Source organism: Schistocerca piceifrons, unplaced genomic scaffold, assembly GCF_021461385.2.
Source record: "Schistocerca piceifrons isolate TAMUIC-IGC-003096 unplaced genomic scaffold, iqSchPice1.1 HiC_scaffold_1284, whole genome shotgun sequence".
Lineage (NCBI taxonomy): Eukaryota > Metazoa > Arthropoda > Insecta > Orthoptera > Acrididae > Schistocerca > Schistocerca piceifrons.
The window spans coordinates 10,001-25,000 of record NW_025727107.1 but is presented as its reverse complement, the minus strand read 5'-3'; the positions used below and the strand labels follow the sequence as shown (position 1 = coordinate 25,000).

At 53.8% G+C, this 15,000-nt stretch overlaps 2 non-coding genes across 2 annotated transcripts; both read right to left on the bottom strand.

Annotated features, from left to right (window-relative positions):
* Window positions 1-10,124: 10,124 nt before the first annotated feature.
* LOC124731447 lies at window positions 10,125-10,279 on the bottom strand. The gene has a single exon (XR_007008275.1). It is a non-coding gene; the product is annotated as a 5.8S ribosomal RNA (ribosomal RNA).
* Window positions 10,280-10,630: 351 nt separating this feature from the next.
* On the bottom strand, window positions 10,631-12,539 carry LOC124731450. The gene has a single exon (XR_007008278.1). It is a non-coding gene; the product is annotated as a small subunit ribosomal RNA (ribosomal RNA).
* Between the last annotated feature and the right edge of the window lie 2,461 nt (window positions 12,540-15,000).

Genomic DNA, 15,000 nt, shown 5'->3' with positions numbered 1-15,000 from the left:
ATTCCGGGCATTCCAGTACCACGTGCTCGGGCGTCCCCACAGGGGCGCCACAGACACACTCAGGTGACTGCATACTGCCAATTCTGTGTAAGTATGTAGGATAAGGGCCATGCCCGGATAAGAAGTGTACCACTCCCAGTGTTATAGTCAGATGTCTCATCTTGAGCCTCTCTCGGACACTGGGAAAGAAGTCAAAGACCCTTCTCCCCGTGTCTGAGGACTGCCACTGCTCTTGCCAAATGTCTGTAATTTTTTCTCTGATATCCCTGATATTGTTCATGTGTTCTCCTATAAGTGCTGTAACTTTTTCGTGTTCCCGTTTTTGGATCCAGTGTATTGCTGCATGTTGCCTGATCATTAAATCCAGCGGGTGAAGTCCCATTATTACTAACAAAGCATCCGTTGGTGTGGTGCTGAAGGCACCAACACACCGCATGATTACATTTCGCTGTATTCGTCTGATGACACGTGCTGGTTTCACCTGAGTGAGCCTGTGCGCCCACGCGCTGGAACCATACCCCACAACTGGTATCAGTATACAGTTGTTGTACATTTTGGTTGCCCCTGGGGGCAGATGGAAACGTCTTTGAGCAATACTGATCAGTTTGTTAAATATTGAGAGGGATTTGGTGGCCACATGGTCGATGTGCGGAGCATAGCTCCACGCCTCATCCATGAGGACGCCCAAGTATCTTGCAGACCTAGATCTCGCAACTAATCTATTATCCAGCCGCACGACTGGATCACGGGCCAGCTTTCCTTTTAAGAGAATGTAATTTGATTTTTGTGGTGCAACTTGTAGTTTTGATTTTTGGCACCATTGCATTAAGATCTCAGATGCTTGTACTGTTTTATTCTCTATTTCAGCACGACTATCTCCTTCGACCATGATGAAAAGATCGTCTGCATACGCCACTGCTCCCAGTACCGTGTCGTTCCCATTCAAAGTTGTCAGCAGGGGGTCCATGTTTACATCCCAGAACACGGGGCCACACACAGAGCCCTGCGGGCAGCCCTTCGAGATGTCTTTCAACATCACGGCACCAGGAGCCGTGATTTTCGCAACTCTTTTCCGGCAGTAATCCCTCAGGCAACCATATAGTGCCGCCGGGCACTCCATTTCCCGTAACTGGGAGAAGAGCGCCGGCCACCACAGGTTGTCGAAGGCGCCGGAAATGTCCACCATGATGCCCAGGACATATTTCCTCGTGGATGAGTGCACAGTACTTGCTACTTTATTTATGGCATCAGATGTAGACTTGCCCTTTCTGAACCCGTACTGCAATTCACTCATACCACGAAGAAGCCTGTGGCTAGACAGTCTAGACATCAGAAGCTTCTCAAAGGTTTTGCCCAAAACGTCAAGTAAACAGATGGGCCTATAGGATTTTGCAAGTGTAGGGTCCTTATCTTGTCCCTTTTTTATTATAACTACTTCTGCTGTTTTCCAGCATGTTGGGAAGCTCCGCATTTCCAAACATCTGTTGTAAATTTTGGCAAGACTTGGTGCCAACTTTTGTGCTATGCACTGCAGTACTTCTGCTGGTATACCATCTGGCCCTGGGGCTTTCCGCCTCGCGAAGGATTTTATTGCTTGTACCACCTCCTCTTGCGAGAAGGGGTAGACTTGTAGGTTGTTGTTGTATATTATTTGATCTTGCTGTCGTATCTCCCTCTGCAGCTCAGTGTCCATGTCAGGTCGGTCGTCCGGTAGGAGCACATGAAGTAACTCCTCAGCAGTTTGTCTCCAGTCAATTGTCATGTCGTCAGTGTCTTCCTTTTTGATTGTGGAGAGCTGCATTGGGGAGTGTATTTTCTCCCTCACGATTTTGTATGGCATGCCCCAAGGGTCCAGGGTAAGATGTTCCTTTACGAAGTCTTCCCAACTCTGCTGTCTATGTTGGTTTAGGGTATCCTTAAAGACCCTCTTCTGTCTTCTATATATGGTGAGATGGAATTGTCTTTCTGCCTGGGCGAAAGCCCTTTGATAGTTCCTGCGTGCTCTACGCATAGACTGCCTGAGCCGCGACAGCTCCGGAGTCCATGGCGCAGTCGCTTTCCGAATGAGACGTCTTTTCACTGGTATCGCTACGGCGATAGCCGTCTTTATAGAGGTAGTTAGGGCCTCTACTGCCTCTTCCACGTTAAATTCAATTCCGAGCTCTGGAGGATCGAACTCCGCCTCCAGAAGGTCCCAATTGGCTCTCCCGTAGTCATAACGCATTGTCCACTCTGCTGGCACGCGGTCCTCCTCCACAGATATGTCGAATTCAATGACATTGTGGTCACTCGTGGTTATAGCGTCATGTGTTTTCCAATTCAAAATTTTATTAGCAATACCCATTGAGGTTAGTGTGATGTCAATAAAAGATGCTGCCCCGGCTCGGCTCCTATAGGTAGGAGGGTTGCCGGGGAGATTCGCAACATTCAAATTTTGTTCCATGATTAAATCTTCTAATTCAATTCCTCTGTGGTCTTGTACCGGGCTGTGCCAGAGCGGTGATTTAGCATTTGCATCCGTTGATATTATTATATGCTTGTCTTGTAAGACTCTTAATGCTGTCCGCAATTGTCCCAGGTAGATATCAATATTATGTCTGTACTGGCAATACAAACTCATTAAATACAAACTGTGTCCTTTTAAATTGACTTCTACAACCGTAAGGTGTGTAGTACATAATTGAGTAATTACAGTTGTTTTGATTAGATTACTTAAAATTATAATTGACGTCATTGGTTGCTGGCCTGAGGCAATCACCTGTGCGTTAACGGGAAAGCCAGGAATCCTTCCCGAGACGGAGTATGGTTCTTGTATTAATAAGATGTCTACTTTGTGTTCCTCTGTTAATCTTCTTAATTCATGTAAGACTAACTGACTTCTCATTGCATTTACCTGAAACACTCTAAAGTGCATCAGGATACCTTGTATGGAAATGACTATTTGGCCAGGTTTGGGCAGGATCAAAAGCGATCCTGCCATACATCATTACCATGTCATTGTATATCTTTTTTAGGTCAAAAACCCTACCCCTTCGAGCAAAAACTTTCGATACGAGTTCCTCTAGTTGTTTGAACTCAAGAGGTATGTTTGCTGCGGCAAGCTGGATGCAATCTGCATCCTCCAGAGCAGGGAATGTTATCCTTCTTCCTCTGGGATACCCGGTTCTCACCAGCTGCCTAAGAGCCACCGTCAAGATTGCTGGATCTTCTAAACGTGATAGTCTTAATGTCTCCTCACATATACCGTAAGTATTCCCAGGGGGACAATTATTATAAGTCCGTTTTCTTACAGAGGAATCTACATCTACAAGGTCAGAGTCTATGTTCTCTTTCTCCTTGCCTCCACCAATTACTTCTACTTTTACAGTTTCCAATACTACTTGTTCTACAGAGTTTTTTGACGTATTTTTTGTGCCACCACCTATTTCAGTTTTGTCTAGTTGCAAGTCTTTTAGTGCTTGATATGTCTTCTCTGCAGAGTGTCCAGCAGCCGAACCGGTGCCGGGCGCCGATGTCCTCCCCCTTGAGGCCAGGAAGCCCCCGACCTGGCAGGAGAAGTCCGCCGCCCCGCCCGACTCCGCCGCCACAGCCGAGACCCCCCTCCTGTCGGCCAGAAAAGACCCGACCTGACAGGAGAAGTCTACCATTTCCGGCTGCACAGCAGGAACTGGAACAAAGTAAGAAGCGTTAATTTCATCATCTTCATCCAAAGATGATTGTGATCTCCACCTTCTCCATCTTTCTGCATCCCGTGCTACTTTGCTAGGTGACTTCCGTTTCTGGACTTTTCGGCTAGTCGCCATAGTCAGTCCTTTGAATCAATCTTTGTAGTAACAACTTGTATGTCATGCACTCCCTTCCTGGGGAGTGACAGACCCTTTTTCTGTACCTACAAGGGATGCATGTTTCTCGTTTATCACAAGATTTTTTGTCATGGCCATCCTCGCCACATCTTCCACAGACTGAGTTTTGGAAATTACAATACTTGGCCACATGGCCATAATCCTGGCACTTTGTGCATTTTGCCAGTGCTGTATAGTCTTTAACTGAAATCGCTGTGTATCCTATATATAATTTATTTGTTTTGACTATTATTTTCCTGAGATCGGGTGCCACCTCTACGGCATGATGTACCGTAGGCCGATCTCGTGGCCCTGTTTTAAAACGTAACTTGAATTTCTCAATAAATTCTTCTTTAGTCATGATTTCCTCAAAGTTCTGTTCATACGCACAATTGATGACGTCGTCCTGCGACATGTACGTCGGGACGTCGTACATCATCATAAGTGGTCTTCGTTTCTTTGGTTTCTCGCAAACAAAGGAGTCATTTAATTTCTTGTTTGCTAATAGTTTGTCACAGTCCTCAGTTGAGGCTAATTCAACTATTAGTATGTTTTTGGTCGTTCTGACATTGTTTATTTTAATTTTGTCTGTTCTCGGATTAATACTTTTCTCAAAATTCTCTTTAGCCTTCTTAACGTCTTCACCTTTTTTCGGTTTGACAAAAATGGTTGGTACAGTTTTCTCTATGTTCTGTCTTATTGTTTCTTGAACTGTCTTTTTAGGTTGGGTCACTGCTGCAACTGCAGCATACGACCTTTGCGGTTTCTGTAGTTCATTGCGGAGCCGCTCATTTTCGGCTTTCACTTCCGCATACTGTCCTTCTAGTTTAGCGTGGGCAAGAGCCCAATTGGCTATGTCCTCTTTCAATGCCCTAATCTGGTCGGCATTTATTTTTCCATGCCTGACACTCCGATCCAATAATCGGAGGAAGGAGGCATGTCTTTCCATAACTGACTGATTCGGATTTCTCTCGTCAATAAGAGCATCATGCTCCGAAAGCGCCGATTCACTCTCCGTTTGTTCTGCCATGTTTGCCAAGAAGAGTGAAAAAATTGGGGCCCGTCTGTTACCCCCGACCGGCACCTCTGGCATGGGGGGGGGCTAATGGCAGCTCGCCCACCGGTCCCGCCCCTGGACCAAGGGCACACGTGAGCTGCTAGGTTGAGCGTGCCGTTTCCAACACACTCGTCCTCTTCGACGGCCTTGCCATCGCAGTTTTCATCCCTCCCTCCCCGGCAAGTGCCCCCCGCACTCCGGGAAGGCGGATTCACCTTCCGTCCTTCGCCCCTTACTAGGCCGAGCTCCCACTCATGGCCAAGGACCCGGCCCTACTCAGGTGCCGGGTCGGTCACCCAGACTTTCAGGGGTCTGGACCCAGCTAACCTAGCCGGGGACATGTCACCACACCCCGGCTTGGCAGATCATGTCTCGGAGAACCAGAGACACGGCGAAGGACACTTGACGGCTCAGGCCGGAATCCCACCCCGGCGAGCAAGACCGTCGGAATCAGTGCGCAAGATGTTCGGCGCACTGTGTTTTGGGAACAGGTGTTGTGTCCCCTGTGACGCAGCACCCCCTGCGCCATGCACCCTTTGCTTTCGCTTTGGGTTGGGGGACTTTTAACGTCGTCCAGGACGTGAGGAACTGCGGCAGCAGGACTGCAGGGTTCCGGGATCGTCGTGAGACTTACCCTCACACCCTCGCCCAGCCACCGCGCTCAACTCAGGGGAGACAGTTGTTTTATCTCCCGTAACGCAGCTTCCCCTGCGCCATGCACCCTTTGCTTTCGCTTGGGTTGGGGGCATTTAACGTCCTGCCAGGACGGGAGTTTTACGTCCTACCTTGACACACGACAACCCACACCTATCAACGCAGCCCGGAAGGTGTTAAAGGAGTCAGTCCGGGTCTTATATGTGGAGTTTTACATCAACGAGACGGTGCGGCACTCAAACCCGAGTTACGTTCCCCGGAGGGTCTCCACACGTACTGGGGGATCATGACCGACCATGTCTCACCCACCGCTTTTGATAATTCACGGTGGGCCAGTGCGGACCAGTGTGGGTTGCACCCAGTTAAGGGCTAGCCTTTTAACGTCATGCATGGACGGCCCTTCCCGTGTTAGCTTCGCCCCATCTTGTGGGGGTACTGAGCGCCAGGGCCACGTCAAGGCCACGGGATAGGACATTGCGGTCCCCGCCCCACTCAGGGACAGCGGGAATCTCGTTAATCCATTCATGCGCGTCACTAATTAGATGACGAGGCATTTGGCTATAAAGCCGTCTTTATTCACAAATACAGTGAATAACACAAGGTAATAACACACTCTTAAACTATTGCGCCTTGCTCCCCGAGAGGAGCTCACAAGGGCGCCGGTTACCGATGTTGTGTAACCGCTTTTACCTTAATATTAAACACAGTATAAACAATTAAACATACAAGAAATGAATAAAGAACGGAATTGCTCCCGATATTGAAGCCCCGGGAGTCGAGGCAAACTAACCTAAATCTAACCAACTAACTAGCCTACGCCCTCCCTGTACTTCGGCCTGTTCGACGTCATATTTTCGAACAGGCCGAAGATCCATGTCGTTCCACAGAGCACCCGCGTGCTGATGGTGCTTAACTCCCGCCTGCGGAAGCCAAGTTGTAGGAGCTGGCGGGCTGATGTAGGTGCCCAAGTCCCCCTCCAGTTCAGGGTCACTGTTCTAAACTGTATGCTGCTGGCTGCAGGTCGGAGAGCGCCGACGGCTTGCCGCACCGACGGGACGTCGTATTTCGCCGCCTTCTGCCGGTGACACCAGTCGGTGTCAAGATGGTCGCCGACGATTTGTGCGTCGATGACATGCACCACGCCGTCCTTAGACGCCACAACGTCGGGCTTGCGGACTCCCTCTGGTGTTCGAAGGTGTGGCTCGACAGACACGTCGAACCCTCGTTGAGCCAGCCCGCGCGCGACGTATTTCACAACCGCGTCGTGTCGTCGGACCCGGGCTCGGCTGGTCAGCCCGCAGCCCTGGACGACGTGGTTCGCGGTCTCGACGGCGTTGCATCTTGCGCGACACATCTTCTCCCTGTCTCGGCCGCGACTCCTGCGCGCCTTGGATGGTATAGCGTTAATGCGCGTGCGGATGCACGCGACGTAGTCACGGCCAGACAGGAAGCGACTGGTGTCCTCGACCCAGCTATGTTGGCCTGATGTCCTGGCTGACGACGAGAGAGTCATAGTTACTCCCGCCGTTTACCCGCGCTTGCTTGAATTTCTTCACGTTGACATTCAGAGCACTGGGCAGAAATCACATTGCGTCAACACCCGCTAGGGCCATCGCAATGCTTTGTTTTAATTAGACAGTCGGATTCCCCCAGTCCGTGCCAGTTCTGAGTTGATCGTTGAATGGCGGCCGAAGAGAATCCGCGCACCCGCGCGCCCCCGGAGGAGCACGCTAAGGCGGACGCGGCCTCGCAGCAAGGAAGATCCGTGGGAGGCCAAGGCACGGGACCGAGCTCGGATCCTGCACGCAGGTTGAAGCACCGGGGCGCGAACGCCGCGCAGGCGCGCGCATCCTGCACCGCCGGCCAGCACGAGGCCGACCAACGGCGAGAGCAGACCACGCCCGCGCTAAACGCCCGCACTTACCGGCACCCCTACGGCACTCACCTCGCCCAGGCCCGGCACGTTAGCGCTGACCCACTTCCCGACCAAGCCCGACACGCCCCGATCCTCAGAGCCAATCCTTATCCCGAAGTTACGGATCCAATTTGCCGACTTCCCTTACCTACATTATTCTATCGACTAGAGGCTCTTCACCTTGGAGACCTGCTGCGGATATGGGTACGAACCGGAGCGACACCTCCACGTGGCCCTCTCCCGGATTTTCAAGGTCCGAGGGGAAGATCGGGACACCGCCGCAACTGCGGTGCTCTTCGCGTTCCAAACCCTATCTCCCTGCTAGAGGATTCCAGGGAACTCGAACGCTCATGCAGAAAAGAAAACTCTTCCCCGATCTCCCGACGGCGTCTCCGGGTCCTTTTGGGTTACCCCGACGAGCATCTCTAAAAGAGGGGCCCGACTTGTATCGGTTCCGCTGCCGGGTTCCGGAATAGGAACCGGATTCCCTTTCGCCCAACGGGGGCCAGCACAAAGCGCATCATGCTATGACGGCCCCCATCAACATCGGATTTCTCCTAGGGCTTAGGATCGACTGACTCGTGTGCAACGGCTGTTCACACGAAACCCTTCTCCGCGTCAGCCCTCCAGGGCCTCGCTGGAGTATTTGCTACTACCACCAAGATCTGCACCGACGGCGGCTCCAGGCAGGCTCACGCCCAGACCCTTCTGCGCCCACCGCCGCGACCCTCCTACTCGTCAGGGCTTCGCGGCCGGCCGCAAGGACCGGCCATGACTGCCAGACTGACGGCCGAGTATAGGCACGACGCTTCAGCGCCATCCATTTTCAGGGCTAGTTGCTTCGGCAGGTGAGTTGTTACACACTCCTTAGCGGATTCCGACTTCCATGGCCACCGTCCTGCTGTCTTAAGCAACCAACGCCTTTCATGGTTTCCCATGAGCGTCGATTCGGGCGCCTTAACTCGGCGTTTGGTTCATCCCACAGCGCCAGTTCTGCTTACCAAAAGTGGCCCACTTGGCACTCCGATCCGAGTCGTTTGCTCGCGGCTTCAGCATATCAAGCAAGCCGGAGATCTCACCCATTTAAAGTTTGAGAATAGGTTGAGGTCGTTTCGGCCCCAAGGCCTCTAATCATTCGCTTTACCGGATGAGACTCGTACGAGCACCAGCTATCCTGAGGGAAACTTCGGAGGGAACCAGCTACTAGATGGTTCGATTAGTCTTTCGCCCCTATACCCAGCTCCGACGATCGATTTGCACGTCAGAATCGCTACGGACCTCCATCAGGGTTTCCCCTGACTTCGTCCTGGCCAGGCATAGTTCACCATCTTTCGGGTCCCAACGTGTACGCTCTAGGTGCGCCTCACCTCGCAATGAGGACGAGACGCCCCGGGAGTGCGGAGGCCGCCGCCCCGTGAAGGGCGGGGAAGCCCCATCCTCCCTCGGCCCGCGCAAGGCGAGACCTTCACTTTCATTACGCCTTTAGGTTTCGTACAGCCCAATGACTCGCGCACATGTTAGACTCCTTGGTCCGTGTTTCAAGACGGGTCGTGAAATTGTCCAAAGCTGAAGCGCCGCTGACGGGAGCGATTATTCCGCCCGAGAGCATCCCGAGCCAACAGCGGCGCGGGTCCGGGACCGGGCCAGGTAGGTCCGTCATCCGGGAAGAACCGCGCGCGCTTGCCGGGAGCCCGAGCGCCCAAAGGGGCGAATCGACTCCTCCAGATATACCGCCGGGCAGCCAGCCAGGACACCGGGGCTCTGCCCAACAGACGCGAACCGAGGCCCGCGGAAGGACAGGCTGCGCACCCGGGCCGTAGGCCGGCACCCAGCGGGTCGCGACGTCCTACTAGGGGAGAAGTGCGGCCCACCGCACACCGGAACGGCCCCACCCCGCGGCGAGTGGAAAGGCAACCGGACACGACCCCGCCGCGGATTGCTCCGCGCGGGCGGCCGGCCCCATCTGCCGAGGGCGGAGGCCAGTGGCCGGATGGGCGTGAATCTCACCCGTTCGACCTTTCGGACTTCTCACGTTTACCCCAGAACGGTTTCACGTACTTTTGAACTCTCTCTTCAAAGTTCTTTTCAACTTTCCCTCACGGTACTTGTTCGCTATCGGTCTCGTGGTCATATTTAGTCTCAGATGGAGTTTACCACCCACTTGGAGCTGCACTCTCAAGCAACCCGACTCGAAGGAGAGGTCCCGCCGACGCTCGCACCGGCCGCTACGGGCCTGGCACCCTCTACGGGCCGTGGCCTCATTCAAGTTGGACTTGGGCTCGGCGCGAGGCGTCGGGGTAGTGGACCCTCCCAAACACCACATGCCACGACAGGCGGCAGCCTGCGGGGTTCGGTGCTGGACTCTTCCCTGTTCGCTCGCCGCTACTGGGGGAATCCTTGTTAGTTTCTTTTCCTCCGCTTAGTAATATGCTTAAATTCAGCGGGTAGTCTCGCCTGCTCTGAGGTCGTTGTACGAGGTGTCGCACGCCACACCGCCAGCCGGCTGTGCACGCTACCGAGAAAGTACCGGTATGCGAACCGCCAGGCGACGGGCGCGCATCGCACGTTTGAGGAGACGCGGCCGGCCCCACAGGCGGCCGCGACACTCCCAGGTCTGCGAAGCGGGGCAAACGCCGCGCGCTTCAGTATACGTAGCCGACCCTCAGCCAGACGTGGCCCGGGAACGGAATCCATGGACCGCAATGTGCGTTCGAAACGTCGATGTTCATGTGTCCTGCAGTTCACATGTCGACGCGCAATTTGCTGCGTTCTTCATCGACCCACGAGCCGAGTGATCCACCGTCCTGGGTGATCTTTTCTCAGTTTCCGCCGTCTCTTTCGAGACGGTCGCATAGGCGGGAGTGAGGCGTGTGGCGGCCCCTGTTCCAGCGTTCTGTGTCCAACGGCCTCACGGCCGACGGGCGTCGTACGGCTCCACACCGGAGCGGACAGGCACTCGGGCGAAAGTCATTCAAAACCGGCGCCAGGCGCCAGGTGCCGCAGGCCAGCCGCTCCAGCGCTTCAGCGCTCGTACCACACAACATTGCCGCTAGTTTTGAGAGGCACGCGTGGTTCCGCACGCGGCGCACGGCTACGGCGAGCCGTACAGGTAGCGTGTTGCGCGACACGACACGCACATCGAAAGACATGCAGTCTAGTCGGTAATGATCCTTCCGCAGGTTCACCTACGGAAACCTTGTTACGACTTTTACTTCCTCTAAATGATCAAGTTTGGTCATCTTTCCGGTAGCATCGGCAACGACAGAGTCAATGCCGCGTACCAGTCCGAAGACCTCACTAAATCATTCAATCGGTAGTAGCGACGGGCGGTGTGTACAAAGGGCAGGGACGTAATCAACGCGAGCTTATGACTCGCGCTTACTGGGAATTCCTCGTTCATGGGGAACAATTGCAAGCCCCAATCCCTAGCACGAAGGAGGTTCAGCGGGTTACCCCGACCTTTCGGCCTAGGAAGACACGCTGATTCCTTCAGTGTAGCGCGCGTGCGGCCCAGAACATCTAAGGGCATCACAGACCTGTTATTGCTCAATCTCGTGCGGCTAGAAGCCGCCTGTCCCTCTAAGAAGAAAAGTAATCGCTGACAGCACGAAGGATGTCACGCGACTAGTTAGCAGGCTAGAGTCTCGTTCGTTATCGGAATTAACCAGACAAATCGCTCCACCAACTAAGAACGGCCATGCACCACCACCCACCGAATCAAGAAAGAGCTATCAATCTGTCAATCCTTCCGGTGTCCGGGCCTGGTGAGGTTTCCCGTGTTGAGTCAAATTAAGCCGCAGGCTCCACTCCTGGTGGTGCCCTTCCGTCAATTCCTTTAAGTTTCAGCTTTGCAACCATACTTCCCCCGGAACCCAAAAGCTTTGGTTTCCCGGAGGCTGCCCGCCGAGTCATCGGAGGAACTGCGGCGGATCGCTGGCTGGCATCGTTTATGGTTAGAACTAGGGCGGTATCTGATCGCCTTCGAACCTCTAACTTTCGTTCTTGATTAATGAAAACATACTTGGCAAATGCTTTCGCTTCTGTTCGTCTTGCGACGATCCAAGAATTTCACCTCTAACGTCGCAATACGAATGCCCCCGCCTGTCCCTATTAATCATTACCTCGGGTTCCGAAAACCAACAAAATAGAACCGAGGTCCTATTCCATTATTCCATGCACACAGTATTCAGGCGGGCTTGCCTGCTTTAAGCACTCTAATTTGTTCAAAGTAAACGTGCCGGCCCACCGAGACACTCAATAAAGAGCACCCTGGTAGGATTTCAACGGGGTCCGCCTCGGGACGCACGAGCACGCACGAGGCGGTCGCACGCCTTCAGCTCGCCCCACCGGCAGGACGTCCCACGATACATGCCAGTTAAACACCGACGGGCGGTGAACCAACAGCGTGGGACACAAATCCAACTACGAGCTTTTTAACCGCAACAACTTTAATATACGCTATTGGAGCTGGAATTACCGCGGCTGCTGGCACCAGACTTGCCCTCCAATAGATACTCGTTAAAGGATTTAAAGTGTACTCATTCCGATTACGGGGCCTCGGATGAGTCCCGTATCGTTATTTTTCGTCACTACCTCCCCGTGCCGGGAGTGGGTAATTTGCGCGCCTGCTGCCTTCCTTGGATGTGGTAGCCGTTTCTCAGGCTCCCTCTCCGGAATCGAACCCTGATTCCCCGTTACCCGTTACAACCATGGTAGGCGCAGAACCTACCATCGACAGTTGATAAGGCAGACATTTGAAAGATGCGTCGCCGGTACGAGGACCGTGCGATCAGCCCAAAGTTATTCAGAGTCACCAAGGCAAACGGACCGGACGAGCCGACCGATTGGTTTTGATCTAATAAAAGCGTCCCTTCCATCTCTGGTCGGGACTCTGTTTGCATGTATTAGCTCTAGAATTACCACAGTTATCCAAGTAACGTGGGTACGATCTAAGGAACCATAACTGATTTAATGAGCCATTCGCGGTTTCACCTTAATGCGGCTTGTACTGAGACATGCATGGCTTAATCTTTGAGACAAGCATATGACTACTGGCAGGATCAACCAGGGAGCTGCGTCAACTAGAGCTGAGCAGCCGGCCGCCCGGGAGTGTGTCCCGGGGGCCCGCGCGAACACGCAAGCGTCCGCTCAATCATTCTGCAAACAGGAGGAGGCTGAGCTCCCCTGCACAATACACCTCGAAACCCTCTCAGGTCCCGGCGGCGCGCAGCGCCGTCCCAAGTACTTGGTCGGGTTCGAGAGAGGCGCAATCGCCCGGAGTTAGGCGAGTAGACGCTTTCGGTGCGACCACCCGTGCTCCCAACTGAGCTTGCCGCTGCCGACAGAGGCCCGGGAGCGTGCTGTCGTGGCATTGCCGGCGGGAGACAACACGCGCCACCTACGGTGACCGGCAGCTCCAACGCCAGCGCCACAGAAGGACAAAAGCCCCACTTGGGTGCCGAAGCGAACTCTCCCAGCACAGCGCACGCGCCAACACATCCGCACAGCTGCGATACAAACCACCAGCGAGAACCGCTGGGGCGACCGAGCAGCAGACGGCGTCGCGGCGCCGAGCGCCGGGCGGCGGCGCATCCTCAACGCACACAGTCCTCAATCGGACCAGCACACTGAAGATGTCCACCGCGCTTCGCACCGGGCCCGCGAGGACCTACTTTGGCCGCACGGCGCCGCGCGCAGGGTGCGCCGGCGCGCAGCTGCGACGCCTGCCGCGTCCGTCGGCCGGCGCGCCTGCCACTGGCCGCCCCCACCAGCCGGCTGTAGCGCGTGCGCCCACGCACCGCGCGGCCAGCACGCCGGGAGGCGCCCCCTCACCGGCCGGGGACGGTCCCACCCAGCCACCGCCGCGTATCGCTTCACACCCAGATGCCGTTCAGTTTCGTCGGCATGGTGGGTATCGCTGGAACAACCGGTTAGTACCTCAACCTATCGTCGCCATCACCGATTCACCCCTAGCGAGAACAACCGCACCACAACAGGTTACCATTTGTTCATTTGCGTAACTTCACCAGAAAACGCAGGCGTCCATCGCCATTTGCAACTTCAACGATTATTGCATGCCTGTGTCAGGTGTCACGCCACACTACGTCTGCCCACATACACGCAACAAAATGTGCACGCCTAGACAATACGTGGAAGGTGGCCCCCGTACGTATGCGATGTCCATTGCTCGAACGACTGTCAACCGGCCTCTGTAGCATGTCGCAGATATGGAACGCGGTGCACCATGCCATCACGGTGTGTGAGGAGAGACGACTAGGTCCGAATACATCAACAGACAGCTCATGCTGATCGCCATCCACGGCGTCCGTTCCTCCCACACGTCTCTATGGCGTACCACACTGCAATCCAGCTCTCATAGGGAGACGACACGTAGCTGCGTGCACAATATTTGCACTGTATGGTCCGCCGTTTTTGGGCGCAGTCGTTGTGCGGTCACACATGTGCCACGATGTATCATTCAGTACATAAGGACGAATGTGCAGTACAGATTGTGGTTCACGCGTACGACATCAGCGGACAGTTGACACAGGCCGCACCACAACGTAGCCTGAGTACGTCGCATGCGAAGGGCATTGAACATGCAAACTTCTCACCAACCAGCTTGCGAAGGCAGGGGGCAAGGTGGGGACGTGGGGAGGGGCGGCATGTACGTCCTGCTGCCATCCACATTACAGTGTACAGCAGGAGCATGTGGAAAGTGAGCAAGACTTGCAAGGTGTTTAACATGAAGCGATACACAGGGGTGCGGGCAGTGCGAGTAGCGAACTATATTGCGAGGGTTGCGGGTGGGCAACACTACAGTAATTGAACGAGTCGTATAACAATTACAGAGCAGGTTTAGGCGACAACGTGGGTTACGTTAAGGCGACAACATGGGTTAGGTTAAGGCACAACATGGGTTAGGTTAAGGCACAACATGGGTTAGGTTAAGGCACAACATGGGTTAGGTTAAGGCACAACATGGGTTAGGTTAAGGCACAACATGGGTTAGGTTAAGGCACAACATGGGTTAGGTTAAGGCACAACATGGGTTAGGTTAAGGCACAACATGGGTTAGGTTGAGGCACAACATGGGTTAGGTTGAGGCACAACATGGGTTAGGTTGAGGCACAACATGGGTTAGGTTGAGGCACAACATGGGTTAGGTTGAGGCACAACATGGGTTAGGTTAAGGTACAACATGGGTTAGGTTAAGGTACAACATGGGTTAGGTTAAGGTACAACATGGGTTAGGTTAAGGTACAACATGGGTTAGGTTAAGGTACAACATGGGTTAGGTTAAGGTACAACATAGGTTAGGTTAAGGTACAACATAGGTTAGGTTAAGGTACAACATAGGTTAGGTTAAGGTACAACATAGGTTAGGTTAAGGTACAACATAGGTTAGGTTAAGGTACAACATAGGTTAGGTTAAGGTACAACATAGGTTAGGTTAGGTTAGGTTAGGTTACACGTTGTTGTACGGAAAGGTGTAGGGGGGGGGGGGGGGGCGGGGGCGGCAGGTTCGTTGA